Genomic DNA, 17,943 nt, shown 5'->3' with positions numbered 1-17,943 from the left:
ACCTTGTAGGAGTGGGCATGGCTTTGGTAGAGGAAGTGTTTCACTGGGAATGAGTTTGAGGTTTCAAATGCTCAAGCCAGGCCCACTGTCACTCTCTTTTCCTGCTGCCTGTGGTTCTGGACGTAGAACTCTGAAGCTCCTTCTCTAGCACCATGTCTGCCTGGGTGCTACCATGCTCCCCCTCCCCATAAAGATAAAAGACTAAACCTCTGAAACAGTAAGCCAATATCTATGAGATGTGTTTCTTTATGAAAGTTGCCATGGTCATGGTATCTCTTCATAGCAATAGAACACTGGCCAGGACACTGACCACATCTCCTTTGGCTACCTGAGACAACATTCAGAATGACTGGCAAGCTTCTGCATCTGTGACCGCAAAGCAATGGTCACAGATCGCTTTCAGACAATGGCTTTCCTCTTAGAACAATTTAATAGTCAAGGAAACGTTCAGATTCTGGTATGTTTCATCCTCCCTTTCTTTTAAGAACCCTTGTTCCACTACAGTGGTCTTGGGAAAATGTGAGCTTTTGCTACCTCTCAAACTAACATAGCATAGAACCTATTAGGCTCCAAAAGCCAAGAAACCACTTATGACCACATGCCTCTCTTAATTCAGTGTATCTGATGTGCTGCAGCTTAGATAATAACCAACTTAGCCGATTACTAGATGCGTGAACAATTTTTGTTCCTATAAACTACTACAATCAGGAAGTTTTGGGGCTGAAACTATAGCTCATTTGGTAGAGGGTTCGCCTTGTGTGCACAACACCCTGAGTTCAATCCCCGACACTGAATAAAGCCAAGTGTGGTGACCCTCACATGCAGTTCCAGCCCTTGAGAGAGCCAAGCTGGAGGGTCAGGAGTTTAAGGCAATCTTTGGCTACACAGCAAGTTTAAGGCCAGTTTAGGCTACATGAGACCCTGCCTTGAAAGGATAGGAGGAGCTGAATTACATACGCCAATGCCTCTTTGAACTGTCTGCAATCACAGTATGAATTACCATACTTTGACCTCCACTTAATACAAAGTAACTCTACATACAGCATTCAGATTCTCTGTGGGGACCACTTTGATTCCAAAATGACGATTCATCTAGTTCCTTTGATTACAAGACATTATGTAAATCTGATAAACATGTAAGCTTAGTTATCTGTTCATGGACTCTGCCCATTTTGCTAGGGTGCTAATTTGTAGTACCTGATATGTATTTTTTTCAATGACCTCTGTCCTTCTCCAGTTGGCTTTTCATCCTTTAATATATGCAGCACTTTTAGCATAAATTTTATGTTGTCTCCATAAACCTTTAAATGTACATATTTTACTCTGCTTTTTTTTGTTTATGAAATTATTCTGTGCTAAGGTCAGATAAATCATTAGATTTTTCTCTTAAAAATAATCTATTTTGAAGCTTTTAAATTACCTAAAATTTTATTACATATATCAATTATAAACTTAACTTAATGTTTATCCCAATACTACTAAATGACTAGAGCTAAATATTTTGTATTATTTACCCCTATTCCCATTGATTTGATTTGCTCGACAAGGGGTCTCACTCCACAGCTGGCTTTACACACATGACAATAGTCCTGTTTCCATCTCCCAAGTGATGAAATTACAGATGTAAGCTTCCACACCCAGCTCTGACATTATGTTTATTGTCATATGAAAACCTCACCTTCATTTTCCAGTAATAATATCTGCCTATTCTTCCAGATAAGCATAAAAGCATCATGAAGGATTTTTTTTAATCCTATAAGGCTTTGGATTGTGATACCACAAAACTTCTAGTCTTTCTTACTACCACAACCAGTGTGATATCATTAAGACCAAATCCCAAACAAGAACACAGACACTCCACTTAACTCCACTTAATACAGAATCCACTTAACAGCAGTTTATATTTGTAGAGGAGAGGTTCTTCTTAACCCAAAAGCAAATTCTTGAGGACAGCATCATGTTCTCTTTGCCCTACAGCATACTCTTCCTTGCAGCTGGTCTAGTGGGCTCATTACTGAGTGCACATCACCAAATAACTGAAATTCAGGGTCTAAAACACTTGTCTTATTTGGTATGTCCATCCCCAAACAGTCATAACTGTTACTCTAAGCACTTGTGTTATATGTGAACTTAGCAAGGGTGGACGGCAGATCAGGATACCCTCAGCAGCCAACTTTGACTAGCCCATAACCAACTCCATGTTCCTAAGTGACGACAATAGCAAGACGAGGGCAAAAGAAGGTGGAGGCTAACTCTCTAGAGGATTTAGATGAACCAAAGCAATATTGCAGAAATGCACGCCAGAGAACTACAAAATGTGTCAAGAGGATTCGCTGCTGCTGCCACGAGGGAGAATACAGTTCAACCAACTGCTTTCCAAAATGGTAAGAAAGGGATGGGGAGATGGCTCAGAGGATAACATTCCCCTAAACTCACTTTGCAAAGATCCAAGGGTAGTAGCGAGTGCTTGAATTCCCAGTGATGGCAAAGAGAAGCAGGCACAAGTGAATCACTGGAGCTTGCTGGGTGCTCAGTCTAGCCTACTTGGCAAGGAAGCACATAAGTATGAACTTGTATGTATGTGTGTGCACACACATACACACAAGTATTAAGACAGACTTATCTGAGGCTGATACCCCAACCAAGGACCATTCATGGAGATAACATAGAACCCCTGCACAGATGTAGCCCATGGCAGTTCAGTGTCCAAGTGGGTTCCCTAGTAAGGGGAACAGGCGCTGTCTCTGACATGAACTCAGTGGCTGGCTCTTTGACCACCTCCCCGAGGGGGGAGCAGTCTTACCAGGCCACAGAGGAAGACAATGCCGCCACTCCTGATGAGACCTGATAGACTGGGATCTGAATAAAGAGGAGGAAGACCTCCCATATCAGTGGACTGGGGGAGGGGGATGGGTGGAGAAAGGGAGTAAGGACGGGATTGGGAGGGGAGGAGGAAAGGAGCTACAGGTGGGTTACAAAGTGAATAAAAAAATAAATATAACACAAAAAAAAGAAAAAAAAAAGACAGACTTAGAACACTTAACTGACAATGGCTAAGGGAGGTAGAGAGGTAAAAAAAGACAGCTGAGATTAATGTCTCAGACCTATCTGTTTCCCAGCTCCTTTCTAAAGGCGCTTAACTAATAAATACCCGCCTGCTGGTGAAGCCTGGAAAGAATCACGGTGAGATTGTTGGTAGGTACAGATCACCAGTATTTGACACCTAAGTACCTTTACAGGTCCACCAGTTTTTATTCTGGGGCCCATTTACCAAAGGGTTTATGATAGCACGAAATTGATAAGAAAAAAAAAAAACCTAAAAAAATGAAATTTGCTAAGGTCCACCTATCATGTATATTTACATTTTGCGACTGAAAAGAGTAATATCTACCAGGCATTTTGGAGATAAAGCCACAGCATACTGCTTGTTTTGTTTCTTAATTTAAGCTTAGAATATACAGTCTCGTCTAATTTTCATAGAAATGTTCCCCACATAAGTAAGTATGTGTAGACTGGTATTGGAAACACCAGCTAGTGACAACTAAGATACCAACCCTTGTTAAGAAGGGAATGGGGATCTCCCTAGATGCTGAAAAAGCATTTGACAAAATCCAACATCCATTCATGTTCAAAGTATTGGAGAGATCAGGGATACAAGGCACATATCTAAACATAGTAAAGGTGATATACAGCAAGCCTATAGCCAACATCAAACTTAACGGAGAGAAACTTAAAGCAATCCCACTGAAATCAGGAACAAGACAAGGCTGCCCACTCTCTCCATATCTCTTCAACATAGTGATGGAAGTCCTTGCTAGAGCAATAAAACAGTTGAAGGAGATCAAGGGGATACAAATTGGAAAGGAAGAAGTCAAATTATCACTATTTGCAGATGATAAGATAGTATACGTGAGTGACCCCAAAAACTCTACCAGGGAACTCCTACAGCTGATAAACACCTTCAGCAAAGTGGCCAGATACAAAACTAACTCAAAAAAATCAGTAGCACTCCTGTATACAAAAGACAAAAGGGCTGAGAAAGAAATTAGGGAAACAACACCCTTCACAATAGCCACAAATGACATAAGGTACCTCGGAGTAACCCTAACCAAGGAAGTCAAAGACTTGTATGAAAAAAATTTCAAATCTCTGAAGAAAGAATTAGAAGAAGATATGAGAAGATGGAAAGATCTCCCATGCTCATGGCTTGGCAAGATTAACATAGTAAAAATGGCCATCTTACCAAAAGCGATCTACAGATTCAATGCAATGCCCATCAAATTACCAACACAATTCTTTACAGACATGGAAAGAAAAATTCTCAACTTCATATGGAATAACAAGAAACCCAGAATTGCTAAAACAATCCTCTACAATAAAAGATCTTCTGGAGGTATCTCCATCCCTGATCTTAAGTTGTACTATAAAGCAACGGTTTTAAAAACTGCATGGTACTGGCATAGAAACAGAATGGTGGATCAATGGAACTGAACAGAGGACCCAGAAATAAACCCACACACTTATGGACACCTGATCTTTGACAAAGACGCCAAAATCATTCAATGGAAAAAAGATAGCATCTTTAACGAATGGTGCTGGTCCAACTGGATGTCTTCATGTAGAAAAATGAAAATAGATCCATACTTATCACCCTGCACAAAACTGAAGTCCAAGTGGATCAAAGACCTCAACATAAAACCTGACACATTAAATCGGCTTGAAAAAAAAGTGGGAAATACCCTAGAACTCATTGGTACAGGAGAAAAATTCCTGAACAGAACACCAACAGCACAGGCTCTAAGAGCAACAATCAATAAATGGAACCTCATGAACTGAAAAGCTTCTGCAAAGCAAAGGACACCATCATCAAAACAAAGCAACCGCCTACAGATTGGGAAAGAAACTTCACCAACCCTTTATCTGACAGAGGACTCATATCCAGTATATATAAAGAACTAAAGAAGCTGAAAAGCAGCAAACCAAGTAATCCACTTAAAAAATGGGGAACAGCGCTAAACAGAGAATTCTCTGTAGAGGAATACCAAATGGCAGAGAAGCACTTAAAGAAATGCTCAACCTCACTAGCCATTAGGGAAATGCAAATCAAAACAACCCTGAGATTTCACCTTACACCCATGAGAATGGCCAAGATCAAAAACTCAAGCGACAACACATGCTGGAGAGGTTGTAGAGAAAGGGGTACCCTTCTCCACTGCTGGTGGGAATGTAAACTTGTACAACCACTCTGGAAATCAATCTGGCACTTTCTCAGACAACTAGGAATAGTGCTTCCTCAAGATCCAGAGATACCACTCCTGGGCATATATCCAAAAGAGGCTCAAGTACACAAAAAGGACATTTGCTCAACCATGTTTGTAGCAGCTTTATTTGTAATAGCCAGAAGCTGGAAACAACCCAGATGCCCCTCAACTGAAGAATGGATGCAGAAATTGTGGTACATCTACACAATGGAATATTACTCAGCAATGAAAAATAAGGAAATCATGAAATTTGCAGGTAAATGGTGGGATCTGGAAAGGATCATCCTGAGTGAGTTGTCCCAGAAGCAAAAGGACACACATGGTATATACTCACTCATATAGACATACAACATAGGACAAACCCACTAAAACCTGTGCATCTAAAGAAACTAAGAGAGAGGACCTTAACTAAAATGTCCAATCCCCATCTGGAAAGGCAAAGAGGATGGACATCAGAAGAAGAAGAAAACAGGAAACAACCTAGGAACCTACCACAGAGGGCCTCTGAAAGCCTCTGCCCTACAGTCTATCAAAGCAGATGCTGAGCCTAATGGGCAACTATTGGGCAGAGTGAATGGAATTTTAGTAAGAACTGGGAAATAGTAAGAGCTGGAGAGGACAGGGTCTCCACAAGGAGAGTAACAGAACAAGAAAATTTGAACACAGGGAACTTCCCAGAGACTCATACTCCAACCAAGGACTATTCATAGAGATAACCCAGAACCCCTGAACAGATGTAGCCCAGGGCAGTTCAGAGTCCAATTGGGTTACATAGTAATGTGAAGAGGGACTGCCTCTGACATAATCTGATTGGCCTGCTCTTTGATCACCTCCCCCTGGGGGGAAGCAGCCTTACCAGGCCATAGTAGAGGACAATGCAGCCACTTCTGATGTGAACTGATAGACTAAGATCAGAAAGAAGAGGAGAACCTCCCCTATCAGTGGACTTGGGGAGTGGCAAGCAAGCAGAGGGAGGAGGGAGGAAGGGATTGGGAGGGGAGGAGGGAGGGGCTTATGGGGGGATGCAGAATGAATAAAGTGTAATTGATGAAAAATTTTAAAAAAAGGGGAAAAATAATTTAGGAACCTTAAAGGACTTTCAAAAGTGGAAGAAAACATGGAGTTAGTCAATTTACATGGAGCACGTCTCGCCCCTGGGGGCAATAGTCTACTGAACCTACTCAGACCTCGGACTCCACCACTGCTAGTTCTAGAACTGATGCAAGATGTTCCAACGAGGGGGTTAAGGCTTCTCATAATATTTCCTATAAACCCACACCTGTTTGTTTATATCCCCCATTTTTATTCATTATTAGGCAGATAGAGCCAAGTAATTGTGGTAATGATACTTGCTTTTTTGCCCAATGCTGGAATGCTAGTGAATTTAGGTATGCTCTGGTTACTCGCATGCCTCGCTGGGTGCCTGTGCCCGTTGATGCCCCTCACGCTATGACTCTCTTCAGACAGAAAAGGGATCTTGGAACTACAGCCGCCACTGTTACTGCCATCATATTGGAGGCTGTTGTAGCTACCACCGCGGCATTAGCCATGAGTCATATGGGCAGACTGCTCAGACCCTGAATAATCTTTTAGCCAATGTAGCTCATGCCTTAGTTATACAAAAAGGAATTAATGCTCAACTAAAAGGAAGCTTGATGGTGTTCAATCAGAGGATTGACCTCGTGCAGGAGCAAACTGATACCCTATGACAAATTGCTCAACTTGGTTTTCAATGAAAATATGCTGGACTTTGAGTCACTAGCATACAACATGAGAATTTTTCCTGTGCTGCAAATCTGTCTAAACAATTGTCGAGCTATATTTTAGGTAATTGGACTAGAGAATTCGATACTACGATGGAGCAGCTGAGAGTGGCCATTGCCACGGTAAATTCTACCAGAGTGGACGCAGGACTAGCCACAGGATTATCATCATGGATTGCTGCAGCCATGAATCATCTGAAGGAATGGGCGGGCATGGGAGCGTTAGCAGGCCTTCTGGTGTTGGTCTCCTTGGTTTGCCTGTGGTTTATATGCAAGATTAGAGTCTCACAACAGCGTAACGCAGCCGTGACCATTCAGGCCTTTACAGCCATTGAAGCAGGACATTCTCCCCAAGCATGGTTGGCTACCATAAAAAGCTAAAATGATACGCTCAGGATGCGAGGCTAAGCACTGCACTCAGGGTCAGCTGCTTTCGACCCAGAGAAGAGCATGTCTGATTGCATGCGGGTTGATGCCCCAGGTCCCGCCTCTGAGAAAAAGGTATCAGAAGGGTCTGATGCTCTTTGGGTGGATGACACCTAAATGAACATCGGTACAAAGTCCCAAGTTATTTCTAATATCAGAGATCAGACCTCTACTCTTGCCTGATGCGTCTAAAACAAAAAGGGGGAACTGTAGAGAGCTGCGTAATGCTGCGCCTTAAAGATGGAGCTGGTTTCCGCCTTCCACCTTCCCGATGGTGAGTGCTCTCTGTCACAAACAATTCCATATTTGGCTAAGGCTGAGGATCTGGCTTGCTTCCGTGTATGTGGACCTATCTGCATTGCCCACGTGGCACGCCGGGGTTGGCTACCCAGAGGCTATTTAAGCTGTGGGCTGGCTTTCCCCAGGGTCAGATGATTGTTCAAGGTTCCTGAATAAACTGCATTGAAAAAAAAATAAAAAAAAAGTAAGTAAAACAAACAAACAAAAAAAAAAAAAAGGGGATGGGGACTTGTGGGTAGGAGGACCGCACCATCTTGTTCCTTGTTCCTTGTTCCTGTATTGTTTGACTTGTTACAATGGGCGTGCATAGATTTGTCTTGGGAAGGAAAAGCTAATGAATTATCATTCTTGAAAATGAATAGACAATGTCAACAAAATTTGGAAAATGAATATTAACAGTACAATTGTAAACTGTACTAAGAATTATCAGACACAGAACAAACATCATGAGCCCCATTAGGGCAAGCTCGAGACAGCCAAGCTTTGGTGACTCAAGGCTGGAGTGAGTTCTAAAATCAGCTTCCCTTTGACTGCAGGAACTTATTCATTCTGCTTATCTCAAGACAGAGCTAATAGACCAAATCAGTTTGAAAGGTCCTAAATGGTTCTCAGCATTTGGGTATCTTCCAGGAAGACTAAGTTAATTTAGCTGTTCAGAGAGTGGCATGTTTGACAGGGATAATGCAAATTAGATCACTGTACTGAATGTTCGATTAGCCGCTCAAACTGGAGGGAAAATACTGACAGAGAAGTAAAGATGATGCTACAGAGGTGAGACACAATTCATTGGACTTCTGAAAGCCTTGTTTAACTGATTCCGAAGCACAAGCAGGAGGCTGTGTGAGATTTGTATGGCTGCAAATTTGCTGGAAGAAGATTAATTAAAGATTAATCACATGGAAGTCTTAAAAATACACTTAAAACTGTATTGTGCTTTAAGAAAGTGGTAAAGATCATCCCTAACTACACTATCTCCTAAAGTGGTTTTCATAATGTTCTTCAACCTAAAGGTCACAGGACCCATGAATGGGTCTTGAGACACATTTAGTGTATGGTCAGCACAGGTCTAGATGTAAAAAGAGGAAAATTTCAGGGGCTGAAGAGTTGGATCAGCAATTAAGTGTATACTGTTTTTCCAGAAGACAAAATTTCAGTTCTCATCTTCCACATCAGGTGGCTCACAACTGCCTGTAATTCCAGTTCTAGGGAGACTCAACCATTGTCTCTAGCCTTCCAGGGCACCTGCTCTCTCACAGGTACATACCTCACATCTCCCCTCCCCACAACACAAAGCATATAATGGAAAATAAAATACACTTCTAAAAAGGAAGGAAAAAGTTTGAAACTAAACTACTGTCTTAATCAGGCCCGACTTTACTGCCCCCCAATCTGAACCTTCAGGGACAAACCCACTTTCTCTCAGCTTTTAATAGCCACATCCTATGCTAACTTTTATCAGGCTAATCATTGAAAGAAAGAAAGAAAAGAAGAAAAGTGAGATTTATTAATCTATTAGAAGATTCAAGAGATACTTCTCTGTCTTTCTCTCTCTCTCCTCTCTGTCTCTCTGTCACACACACACACACACACACACACACACACACACACACACAGGTATTCCTTATTGGGTAGTTTTGCATTTAGATTTCCTCCTGAGAAATCATCCCCAAATGCCCTTTGTCTGTGAATTAAAATACCTCTGGAGAACAGGAGGGATTAGAACATTAAAATCAGGCTACAGCAGGCTGAGTATTAACAGGACAGCAGCTGCCACTCGACGCCCAACTTTAAAAACTAACCCTGTAAGTGAGGGCTTTGGGAATTCAAAGGCCATTGACAGCATAATTCTCAGAGCCAAAGACATTTACTACTTAAGCTCTGGAGTATTCCCCAACACACAGGAATGAAACAGATCTCCAAAACCAACATGCACAAGGGTCAACAGTGCTTGTTGCTTTGTGCTCCAGTCCCCTGTGCCCAGTGGATTACCCAGAAGAACAAACTCTATACCCCTAAACTCAGCTTGCCTTCTTGCCTTGCAAGTCCACCCACCCCACACATGCACCAGATCGACTGCCAGGCATCTAGTTTAGCTGAATAAACAAAGAAAGCCCAGCGCCAGGTAATACAGGACCATTTGCCTAAGTCAGGGGCTAGGGAGTCCTCGCTAAACACTTCTCTATTTTCATTCTTATCACTTTCTGTCATTCTCCCCTCAAAAGTCTTCTGGAAACAGCCCATCTGCATGCCCACCATCACCATGCTAGCTCAGGGATCACTGCTCACTTGGATGAAGGCAGTGGGGTTTTAAACTGGCTTCCTGCTTTCAGCCTCCTTCCAACTGCTCTCCAAAGCATGGTGAACACTCTGAGATACAATTCTGAGTATATCCCTCTCTCACTAAAAAGAAAAATATAAACAACCACCCGCCATGTTCCAGTGGCTACCCTCAGATGGAGTCCACATTCCTCAAAAGGTCCTAAAAGCAGCCTCCCTCCTGCCCCATGCTTCCTACATCACTCCCAGAAACCTTCTCCTTCCATCATGCCATGACTCACAGTATCTCTAAGGTCTTTCTTCTTGAGCTGAGTCTTCTGCACTTAGTCTGTGAACTTCTGAGGACTTCAAACTGTGTCTGACTGCTTCTAGAGCACCCAGCACCATGCCTGGCAGAAAGTGGGCAATAAATGGACCCGTGTTAAAGATTAGCATTAATCAATCCCTCTGCTGTGGCAACTATGGAAAAGCCAGAGCAAGCTCTGTGGAGGTCACCAGGCTTATTTGCACAATTGCACAACCACTTGCAGCAGTGGTTACAAAATCATCTCACCAAATCTCTCACAGACACAAAAATGGAAAACCTAGGACTGGATGTTTACTCACTGGCCTCAGCCATTGGATCTGAAAATAACTGGTAATGTTTAAACCAGCGATTCAGGTCTGTAGACAATTGTAAGCAATATTAACAGGAAGCAACCTCATTCACCAAAATCGCCTCATTTAAGGAGATCACACATGAAAAAGTCAAGATTGTAGTGGCTATTAGACATCTCCATAATCTTTTGAATGTGTTTAACTTACATGTTGGTTTTTCTTTAAAAGGCGATTATCATAATATGTGTATATTATTAAGTTAGTGGGATTTTGTATGGAGTGTCCCAAGTGAGCACACAGACTTCCTATTACTGTCCTAATGGCTGAACAAATGCAATCAGGTTTATATACTAGAGCGTCCTTAATCATATTTATGTTACTTCTAATCTCTGCTAATTTTTAATATGCTGTAACATAAAAATGCTTTACTTGTTTTTCAAATTAGGACAGAATCTCCTCCCTGCCCCCAATCTAAGATTTCTTCAGCATGTGAAAGGATTTAAAAACAAAACAAAACCATACAGCGGACAGTGTCCACTTGAACAATGGGTGCTAGCATAGAAAGAGACAGCTCTTAAATCAGAATGTGCACCAGGTAGACAGAGAACCACGCAGAGGTGGGCTGTGAGTGGCCATAGGGAGACTGAGGAGAAAGAGAAAGCTCGGAGACAGAATACGGATGGGGACACATTATGGAAAACCCCTTCTGGATCTGTTCTTGATCCTTAAATGTTTACTGAGACTCTCCATAGCTTTTGGCCTGGTTCAGAAACAAGCAGCCCATGTCACAGGGTTTCTGAGCAGAAGATTTTCTAGCAAAGTGGCTAAATATCTAATTCAAGCACCAAAGTCATAGTGGAGGGCAATAGAGAACATTAGAAAATCTAAGTCAACACGAAACATAGCGAGAAGGGGCCCCAGAATAGAAAACTTACCCATGAGGTCTCTTCAGGAAGGGTATCTGAAAAACAATTTCACAAACCACTCTACCGCAACAAGTGCTCACTAAATGAATATTTCCTCCTCGCCCCTGCTCTGTCCTTTGCAGTGATGACTATACCTCTACCAACAGCTGGCTTCTTCCCTCCATAGGTTTCTTATAATTAAAATTTGATCCAGCACTCTGGTAAATAGTATCTTTCTGTCTGCTGTCTTCTATACTGCTGTGTTAACCTCCTTATTTTCCCATGCCACTTCTTTCAGGGAACAATCAAACCCTTCTAGATATCTTCTTCTTAATTGCCACATTCTGTTTTCCTTTCCTTGTACTCCACAGCACAAAACCATCTCTAATGGAATTCAAGTGGGTCTGAAGCCTTTCTCCAAACAGAGCTGTGGTTTTAAAGTGATTGAAGCCACTTCTATCTTTTCCACTTATTTCATGAAAGTCTTACAATAATATTTATATAACCTCTACGAAGTCAGGTTCCTGTTAAGCCCTGAACTCAACAGAGCTTAAACCATAAAGGGGAACACAAAGTGGCCACTAAGTCCTCCTCTACAGTTAGAAATGCTGGCCATCTCTCTCACGTGCCCCCGAAACACCACCAGTCACACTACTTCCTCGTCTCATTCGGTACCCTACGGAAACCCTTTAGGAACACGGCCTGTGCTTTTAGCTGGCGCTGTCATCCTGTAAATCCATGTAATGCCCAGAAAATAAATCCAGCGCTCTCTGCTGCCCACGGGACCACATTAATCTTATGAGCGACACCACAGAGCTCCCCAGCCCTCCCCTCCTCCATCTGCCAAAGTGGGGCGAGTGTTCTCCTCATGTTAATTGTTCTGACAGATGAGGATCAGCACGGCTTTAATCCATTTGCAGCCTAGCACAGGAGCATTTGTCTTCTCGAATGCTGTCAGAGGCAAGGATGCTGGCTGTGGGGAACAGGGGAGCCATCACAGGGCAGATCTTGGTGCTCTGAAGTGACTGGCTTGCCTTTCCTTGAAGAGGAAGAAATAAAAAATCCAAAGAAAGTCTGCTCCAACCTGCTTCAGATTACATTGGCTGTCTTTGTGGTTGTGGTGTGGGTTCTTTGTTTTGTTTTTGAAAAAACAAAAAAAAAACAAAAAAACAAAAAAAAAAAAACAGTATAGATAGTATTTTATAAAATCGAGACACATTTGATCAGTTTGTATTGAGTTAAAAATGTGTCTTCTCCATTTACCAATCAATCACCCAGTGAGTTCTCTCCAGGCGTTTTGACTTGGGATGCATCTACAAGCATCACCCTCTACTGGAAATTGTGTGCATTTTGTGGGGTGGAAGTTGGAGAATATCGACCCAGAGGCCTGCCCCTTTGACAAAAATGCAGGGCTTCTTCAGCTTAGGTGCCCGAGACTCAAATGCTAGCTCCTACAGCGTTACCTCCATGACCAGCCCTTGTCATTGTTCTTCTCTCTCCCATACTTTAGATTCAATGTCACACATTTCAAGTTTTCAGATCTGTCCTTCCCGCTCAGAATATAATGAAGCAAAATAAATACAGCGTGGCTCAAATGAGTGGAATATGCTGCAGAGGGAACTCACTTGTAAAACATGGCTTTTCCACTCACTGGCAGTATTTCTCCTCATACCTCTTCTTTCAACCATGATCTGGCTTCTTTGGTGAGACTGAAGGAGATGGTGAGAAGAATTCTCTTCTAGGTTTTAAGCACTTTCTTCAACTTTGAGCTACAGAGATGAACTATGATGTGCTATGGGACCAGCTCCCCTATCACTAATGAAAGAAACACTCGTGCTGCAATTCCAGCTTTCCTTGCAAGAATATGCGCGTGCTTCCTTCCAGCTTAGGCTTCTGAAGCATAAAGAATCAGCTTTACAATTCTGCTAAAGCATTAAGTATATGTGAATGAGAGATTTGAGGAAACTTTTCTTTTAGTATTTTTATGACTTTCCAGATTTTCTCAGTGTGAGTGCTATTCTTGGTTGCCAGCTTGACTAGATCTGTAATCTACAAAAATGCAAGCCACTGGGCATTTCTGTGATGGATTTGTTGATCAAATTATTTGAAGTGGTGAGTCCTCCCCTAAATGGAGATGGAATCTTCTGGTGCCAGTCCAGATGAAAGAACATGGAAGGAAGAAACTTTATTTTTGTTTCGTTGTGTAGCCTTGGTTGTCCTAGAACTCACTCTGTAGACTAGGCTGGCCTCAAACTCAGTGATATGCCTGCCTCTGCCTCCTGAGTGCTGGGATTACGACGTGTACCACTACTACTCAGAATAGGAAAGAAACTTTTGCTTCTTGCTTATTGCTTTTGATTTTATTGGCAAGCCCAATAAAATGTACACTGTTGCTACTGAATTCCTTCACTGGTATTATAACCAGTTTCTTCAGGTTCCAAACAGACTCCAGGAATTCTCTAGGAGGGTGGTTCTCAACCTGTGGGGTTGTGACTCCCTTGAAAACCTCTACCTCCAAGAAATATTTACCTTATGATTCGTAACGTTAGCAAAATTGCAGTTACGAAGTAGCAACAAAAATAATTTTATGGTTGGGGGTCACCACAGCATGAGCTACTGTGTTACCAGTTGTGTGACAACTGTGTGAGATGGCCATTGTTGAACTGTATGGATCTGCCATGTACAACAGCCTGGTAAATCCCAGAGGGAAATGTGTGTTTATTCTGTCCATCCTGTTTCTTTAGAAACCCTGACACCATAGCTACAAATTACATTTTTAACCAGAAAAAAATTAAATTATAGGGATGCAAAGCCATTTGATGTCCTCTTGACCTATTCATGTTCCTGCTTTGTAAAGCATTGTTTACAGTGCTTATAATCTAAAGTCAGTCAGAGAAGCTGCGTATAGCTTTGTCAAACTAAAGCTTTTGACTTGCCAAACTGATTGCGTTAACGCCACTGTGCCTTAAAACTCACATTCTCATAGCTGGGCCAACTCATCTCTCCTGATGCTGGTTTACATCTGCGACTGCAAAAATGGAGCAAGACTGAGAGAAGGTACAGCAACCTTGGCTGGTGCTGCCATAAAAGTGGGATCAAAGCCGGTTCCCCCTCTCCAGTCTCAGTTTTCTGAGACACAGGGTGAAATGAGCCAGGGGAATTCAATGAATTTCATCAATGTGCATGAACCAATGAAACAGTTAACATAGCTAACAAATACGAGGTTCTAGGCTTGCAGTATTTACTCTAAAAAGGCAAACCACAATTAAAACTCATTGGCCTGGATAGATTCCCTTCTTCAGATGTAAAAGTCAAGTTCCCCAAACCAAAATGAAAGACAAAAAACTCTACACCTATGATGGTGGCGCCATGGAAAGTCCTGAGCCCCTTGTCAGCTGAGTCATTGGCTCAGCAGCAGCCTCTGCTCCTCCTGCACATACACTCTGTGGCAGAAACAGAGCAGAGATGTGTCCTGCTCCTGTCAGCTCAGTGGGCTGCTGAGAGCTTCCTCATGCTTCAGGGGGTTAGGCCTTTACCTGCTGGTCTACATTCTATGGAGCAGGGTGGGCTTTAAAGGGGGTTTTATGGAAAAGAAGGGCCCGAACTGCATTTCATGTACTTTGCTGCCTTTCCTTTGAGAACTTGTAGAGTGGCCTCTGTAGGCCTGCTGTTCTTGCACTTGAGCCAGGCCGACTATCACAGTGTGGTGAAATAGTTTGCTAACTAGATGGGAAGTGACTTACTCATTCAAAATATACTCATGAGGTATGTACAGTGGAAAGGACATTCTGTAAGTGATGTAGATTGAAAAAAAAAAACAACCAAAAGACAGTCTCTCCTAACTTCAAAAGACAAGATCTCAACAACTGTATAAAACATGGAAATACTGAAGCAACTGCAGCTCCCTGTACTATGCAACCAATATAACGTGGGTTTGTATTCACATGTTGAGCTGGCTAGTCTTATGTGAACTTGACACAAAGCTAGACTTACCTGAAAGGATGGAACCTCAATTGAGAAAATGCCTCCATAAGATCCAACTATAAGGCATTCTGTTAACCAATGGTTAATGTGGGAGGGCTCAGCTCATTTGTGTGCCTTTCCTGGGTTCTAGAAGAAAGAAGGCTGAGCAAAGCATGTGGACCAAGCAAGTAAGCACAACCCCTCCAAGGCCTCTGCATCAGCTCTTGCCTCCAGGTTCCAGCCTTGCTAGAGTTTCTACCCTGGCTTCCTTCCATGATGAACAGTGGTATGGAGGTATGAGCAGAATAAACCCTTTCCTCCCCAACTTGTTTTTTGGTCATGGTGTTTCATCACAGCAGTAAAAACCCTAACTATAACACATGCCAATCTCTACACCTAATCATGAACTCCTAGGTTTGCTTCTTTCAGTTCACAGCATGTACTAATCACTTGATACACATCCATCCAAGGAGCAGCTGGCCTCTTAGATGGCAGAAAGCATATGTCCTATAATAACCATGTGGCTGCTTGGGATAAGGGCCACAGGGAAGACTCAATATCTCCTAAAGAAGGCACAGGAGAGAAGGATGCGATGTCTACAGGAGATAATTTAAGGAGGTTTTTTAGGGCTGAGCTTACAAGTGGGATAGGAAGAATGAGAGACAGGGGAAGAGTAGCTAGGTAGGCAGAAGAGCTTAGACGAAAGCATCATATGATTTACCCAGGATACATGGCTGCCGGCTGATGGGCCTTTACAGCTGATGCTCTGGGCCTCTCAGCGGCCCATCTGCTCCTTAGTGCTATGGATTTAAAAGGTTAGCCAAAGTGCAGGTCTTCACACTCCTGAGAGAAGAGAACTAATTCACAGAACTTGGAAACATTTAAGCTGGGGGATGAGGCAGAGAACATTTTTCTTTCCTAGTGTGATCTTCTAAATTCCAACTTTTTCCTTACTGCAAATCTTCCTTTTCCTCCTTTGGATGCCAAGTCAGAAAGAATCTATCAAACCACCCTTCAGAAAATTCCTTCCTATCCCAAAAGAAAGAAGGGTAGAATTGATGTGAAGTTCCTCATAAAATGTCAGAGTCATACTGCAAAGCCACCTCTCTCCCTCTTTGGGAGGGGCCTATGCTCTCCACAGGACTTCAGTTCCTAACAAGTTGAGGAAGAGGCATTCATTTGCAGCCACAAATGATAATCCAACCTCAGCTGTGTCGGTAGGAATTTTGCCTCTAGAACAGCAAGAGGCCAGAGTCTGACCATTCCCTGAGCTAGTCCTATATCTGAAGAAGTGTGAAGATTCAAAATGCCACTTTGAGAGTACAGGGTAAGACCAGGAAGAATCTGGACAGACAGAGCTATCAGGAGGTCAGAACTATGAGGAACAGTGGTTATGGTTCTGTATTCTGTCTGAAAAGGCTTGGGAGAAGGAGATGAGGAGAATAATTCAGGCTGTCTCCACATGCCTATACCTCCCCCTAACCCTGTCCCAATCCCACCTTTATAATAATTCTCAACTCATTTTCAACAGTGCTAAAATCCATTTGTAGCCCCTCCACAGCCCATGAGAGGAGACTGCTGACTTTTAGCTTTCAGAATGGTCTTCTGAAAACATATAATCTCATAATGATGCTACTATTTTCTCTTAGCCTAACACTTCTCCACTTATTAGCAGCATGTATTTGTGTAAATGGGTCTGGATACTACTAGTAATTTACCCTGAATATGATGAGGATAAGCCAGGTTCTTAACCTACTGCTACATTTCTATTTAAGATTGCCTTAAAAAGCTGTGGTACACGTTTTTAAAATTTCCCCACTCTCCTCCCAAGTTTTTTTGTTTATTTGTTTGATTAGTTGGATTTCTCTAAGTGGGAAGCATGATTTTCTTTTCCTGGATTAGTTCAAAAGAGTATAAAAGAAAAATTACTCCAACTTATATAACCTTATTTTGGTGAATGGTGTAGTGACACTGGTTTTCATAACTATTGAGTTTCTACGATCCTATAAAGATAGAGAGTAACAGGGTTTTTGGTGAAAAGTATCAGAAGAAGAGATGGCCAAGTATGAGCCATGTAAATGCATTAAATCTCAAAGTATAGAAGGCAAATTTTGTATAAAACCTTTAGATAACACTGGCAGAATAGACAACTGACAGTTACAACCCAGTCATCCAATTTTAGACTTATCTACCATCAAAACAGACAGGCTGACAGCTTTAGCTTTATATAAAGGAATCGATATTATCCTGACATTGACACTAACACAAAGCATACACCATGTCAGAATCTCCATCTGTGTGCAAACCCAAATTTCATTCTCTATGACTTTCAGGAGAAAGAAAGAAGGAGTACTTCTATGAAAGAGCCAGGAAGCACCCAGTGGCCAGGCACAGTGCCACACTAGCAGCCTGAAGCAAACCACAGCCTCTTTATGTGGCTGAGCCATCATC

The 17,943-nt window shown here is 42.2% G+C and overlaps 1 protein-coding gene across 5 annotated transcripts in view; it reads right to left on the bottom strand.

The window, feature by feature from the left end:
- Positions 1 to 17,943, bottom strand: part of Mcc (MCC regulator of WNT signaling pathway) — a 350,991-nt gene that overhangs the window by 113,618 nt on the left and 219,430 nt on the right. Inside the window, exon 1 of one of the 5 annotated variants that reach the window (XM_060377314.1) lies at positions 10,309 to 12,326. The exons of the other annotated variants lie outside the window; for them this stretch is intronic. The gene's annotated coding sequence lies outside the window, so the exon portion shown is untranslated. Of the gene's footprint in view, positions 1 to 10,308; positions 12,327 to 17,943 lie in introns of those variants that run through there. 5 annotated transcript variants of the gene reach the window in all.

Source organism: Meriones unguiculatus, chromosome 2 (assembly GCF_030254825.1).
Source record: "Meriones unguiculatus strain TT.TT164.6M chromosome 2, Bangor_MerUng_6.1, whole genome shotgun sequence".
Classification (NCBI taxonomy): domain Eukaryota; kingdom Metazoa; phylum Chordata; class Mammalia; order Rodentia; family Muridae; genus Meriones; species Meriones unguiculatus.
Note: the sequence above shows the minus strand (reverse complement) of the source record. Positions and strands in the feature narration are given on the sequence as shown.